We start from the raw sequence: 4937 nt of genomic DNA, 5'->3' as shown, positions 1-4937 counted from the left end.
CTCTCTATTCCACACCACGGTTTTCAGCAGTGGTATTTGTGCAACTAGTTCTACATTGGGTTATACGATGACCACAGGAGTATTCTTGATGCAGCAGCTAATGGCCGGTTCCAAAACAACATTGGTGATAATAAGGGCTGGAACACGATTGAAGAGATGGCCATACACCGTGCAGAATATGGTAATCCTAGGGGTAACACATGGTTGAGCTCGAATGATAACAGTGCTATCCTGGCACAATTGGAGGCTATGAGTGTCAGATTTGATATGCTGGAGAAGAAGCAGGAGGAATTAAATTTTGAACAACATTATATGCCTCCTTATGTAGCTCCACCACTACCCACTCCGCCGCAGCAACTAAATAATGAAGTTGCAAAGTTAACAAATTTAGTGCAGTTGCTTATGGTGGAAGTGCAGAAAAGTAGTGTTGCGAATGAGGCCTCAATCACGGAGCTGAAGTCTCATTTAGCTAACTTTGACAAGAATGCAGCTGAAATTCCGGGTCAATTTCTTTCTCTAAATCAGCGTATAGAAACCGTAAATGCAATGACGCTGAGGAGTGGGTCTACCCTTGATGGGCCCACTATGGTAGAAGGTGTTTCCGAGGGAGACGTGGCTGAACCAACTGGAAAAATAACTGAAACAACGAAAAGGAACAAATCAGAAAAAACGAACAGCAGCATAGGCAGTCGATCGACTGCAAAGGGTGGTCGATCGACCACTTCCAGTCAAAAGTGGCGAGTTTCTGATGTTTCTGGAAAATCTGAAAAATTGAGCAACAGCGATGTTGGTCGATCGATTGACCACATTGGTCGATCGACCACCTCTGATCCTTCATGATAGTTTCGATTCTCACGAGAGAATTTTGGGGAAGAGGAGATCAGTCGATCGACTGACCTACATGGTCGATCGACTGAAGATGCTGCTGACAGCGAGCCTTTCCGTCCTCCTTTACCTGATAAGTTGAGGAAATTTTTGTTCGGGGGTAAGACGGCCCCACAATTTTTGAAGCAAGCTCCCAATGCCGAGGGGACGATTCCAGCTCTGAAATATGACCCGACAACGGTCAATGGTTCATTCTTGACTCGGTCTGAAGAGGGTTCGAGCTACAACAAAGATAAAGTAGTGATTTCAGCCCAAATCCACTGATGCTGGTATGCGTGATATTGAGGAGAGAGCCAAGTTACTTCTGACGGCCCCATATCCAGAGAGACTATTGCCTTCGAAGGATCAGGTATCTTTCGAAAAATTTAAAGCTGTTGTTAGAAGTTTGAATGTTCAGGTTCCTTTTCTAGAGATAGTTAATCAAGTACCTGCTTATATGAAATTCATGAAGCAATTATTATCTAAAAAGCGGTCACTTGATATGGTCGAGTCAGTTGCTTTAACTGAAGAGTCTTCTTCTTATTTGACTCACACTGCTCCTCACAAGTTAGCTGACCCTGGTAGTTTTTCTGTTCCTTGCAAAATTGGTACCTTCTCAATTGAGAAGGCATTATGTGATTTAGGAGCTAGTATCAGTGTTATGCCTTTGAGTCTAGCTAGGAAATTGGGATTGACTAAATTTGCGGTCACAAATATGACAGTGCAGATGGCTGATCATTCTAGGGTCCAACCGGTAGGAGTCTTAGAGGATATTCCTGTGCAGATTGACCGATTCTTTTTCCCGGTTGGCTTTATTTTTTTGGACATACCAGAGGATGTTCAGATCCCAATTATATTGGGTAGACCATTTTTTTCACACTGCTGGTGCAATAATTGATGTAGGGAATAAGAATCTCTCCTTCAAGGTGGGGAAGCAGTCAATTGTTTTTGCCCAAACCCCCATAAAGAAGGACGCTATGTGCCCTGTAACTTGCAATGTTGTGTCTGATAAGAAATCCTATGTTGTGTTACCTGACATTCCTACTTTAGTACCTGTGCCTATTCCTGCTATAACACCTCCGCCCCAGATTGGGAGCAATATGGAGGATGATTCTTCTGTTTTGACTATTGCAAGAACTGGTTTGGGAAAGGAAGAACCACCTGTTGTTCCAGCTGTGAAGGAACCAATTACTCAGAGAGGTGGATTGGGATGTCTTAGTTATGGCACAGATGAGGAACCGGAGGAGAGCCCAACGAAGCAAGAGCAGAGGAAAGTGTCGGAGTATGACTTGGAGTTCGATGAGCCGGATGATCCAAGAGCTTGGGAGGTTGCTAGAGCTGAAGATGACCCGCTGAGTATTCCAGATGTTGGAATAGAGTGGAGACCTGCTGAGGAGATTCGTACCGTGGAGGGAACTTCCTATAGCCAGAAGCCGTGGTCGGAGCTATTCCGCAGCTTGGATGGATGAACTATTCATTTCATAGGCTTTTTAAAGACCATTTTATTGCTGTTTTTAGACTATTTACTGCTTTGGTTTGCGCGAGACTTCGCTTTATTTGGTTTGCATAGGATTCTATAGACTATGGACTTTGCATTTGGGTTTAGCGTAATTTTGGGCACGTTATTATGTGCAATTTGCAGGTTTTAGACAAAGTTAACTCAATTTATTGAATTAATTCGAAGAAAGTACTGTTTCGTCAAGTAAGCCAGTCGATCGACCAGTACCAGTAGTCGATCGACCACTATTGCTGCTGTACCTGTTTCGCGATCATTCCCCTGCTGTGTTTGGTCGTTTTGCAGAGCACGAAAGGGAGTACCTTATGGTAGCACTGCTAGCTACTGAATCCTCCTAGCTCACGCTGGTTTGGGGAGGTTTCCTTTTGCGCTTAAAATCTTGTGAGTTTCCGAGTTCCTTTTCATGTCTTATTTAGTTATTAATCGCAAAAATCTCATTTCCCTTTTGTTTCTTTTATATGATTTTGCACAATGGGGACATTGTGTGATTTGGTTTGGGGAAGGGTTTTGCGTCGCATTTGCATTGTTTTTATTACACGTTTATTGCATTTCTGCTTGCATTGTATTTATTTCCTATATATACAAAATTCAAAATTCAAAAAAAAAACCTAAAAATTCAAAAATTTCACGTTTATTTTAGCATGTAGGTCGATTCGGAACGGTAGTATTTCAATGATGACATTGCATTTTCAGCTGTTTATGCATAAGCCGTGCTTAATTGACATGTTATAAGTAGAATCACATATGCATATCTACGAGTTTTTGTTAAATTATTTGCTGAATTTGACTTTGAATTTTGGCAAATTACATCATTTTCTGAGTCTTAGAGCTTTATAACTGGTGTCATCCATGACCAGTTTATTTAGGATGTGAGTAGTTACTCCTTATGAGGCATGTTACATAAATTTGCATAAATATGAACTTAATCTGCTTAGTACCTGTATGCATTCAGTTTGTGGTTTGTTGACACATGTGGTAGAGGTTCCCTTTTATTCATTTTACCCATAAGCCCCACAAAAGCCAAAATAGCCCTTTTTGTCCCAAAAGCTACATTCCATATTTAGCCTACCCTTGTTGAGCTAGTAGGGATAGTCGTTCGGGAATATTTTATTGCATTTTGGTTTTTATGTCTCGCGTTGAAAATATGTTGGTGAAATGTTGAAGGGAAAGAAAGAAAAAAAAAAACAGAAACAGAAATCGAAAAACAATATGTCTTGGTCGATCGACTAGCCCAATTAGTCGATCGACTGATCGCTGCAGTAGTGTAAGAAAAGAAAAATCACATGATTGGATTTATTATTGTTTGGTGATTATTATTCCCATGTTGCTATTTATATTATTTGGGGAATTAATATATTGTGGAATTGTGAGATTAGTGCTTGATATTTAGCACCGTTTCGATTGAAATCTTGAGTATGAAGTTGGAATATTTTATATTTTGGTTTTCAGTAGTTACTAGCTTGGCTTTAACTCCTTTATCCAAATTCATTTTAGCCCCTTCTTACTCATAGCCTCACATATCCAAATTTACCTCGGCATGTGTCATGGTCTTTAATGGTTGGAATGCATATGTACGGTTGTGGAGATCATTTTCATATTAGATTGCAGGCATGTTCTTATAGGTCATAGTTAGGTGAGAGTCATTACAAAATTACTTCTTTCTATCTTTTACATATATTCACCTATGCTTATTTGTGTGATTTGAGCGACCCGTGAGAGTCCAATTTGATAAGTCTCTACGGTCAACGGTTCGGCAGCTTTTAACGACTTCATAACTCGTTTGCATGATTCATATTGCTAGTTGATTGTCAATTGTTGCATTAAATTGGTTTAGGCTTTACAGTTTGCATTTCGCTCTAAGAATGAACGCGTTCCATTAGGTTCTAAGATCGAGTCTAGTTCTTGCTTGGGGACAAGCAAGGGTTTGGTTTGGGGAAGTTTGATGCGTGACTATAATATGATGTTTTACACCCTATTTTACACGCATTTCAGAGCCTTATTATGTAGTTTACACTACTATATTCCCTATTTCCGTCTACTCTCGTGTTTTTATGTAATATTGCAGATTATTGCGGAAATGAGTAGATAATGGACCAAATATTGACCCCAAGAGCTAAGATTAGGAAGGACATGAAGATTTGACTCGGACTAGAAGTTTAGGATGCGTTTTAAGGTCTAAAGATAGCAAAAGCATGGTTGCGTACAAATTGCAAAGCTTAAACAAGCAAAGAATCGCTTCACATTACTGCAGACTTCTTAAAATGGCTATATCTCGAGTTCTACATCTGATAATCGAGTGATTCCAATTGGAGGTGAAAGCTTATCTTCTTAGCTTTTCAACGCCGCATAGAACACCTAATTTGACCAAGTAACGAAGAAATGTCAGCCGTTTTAAGATCGGTGCGCGCTGTAGAATTCGTCAGAATGCATTACTGTACAACACCTTTGGTCGACCGACTGGTCCCAGTAGTCGATCGACCACACCACGACTCTGACGTAAAATTAAAAGAACGAGAATTAGAAGACCATTGCAATTAGGTTTTAGAAAATAAGAGTC

This window comes from Silene latifolia, chromosome 4 (genome assembly GCF_048544455.1).
Source record: "Silene latifolia isolate original U9 population chromosome 4, ASM4854445v1, whole genome shotgun sequence".
Lineage (NCBI taxonomy): Eukaryota > Viridiplantae > Streptophyta > Magnoliopsida > Caryophyllales > Caryophyllaceae > Silene > Silene latifolia.
This window is presented reverse-complemented; position numbering follows the sequence as displayed.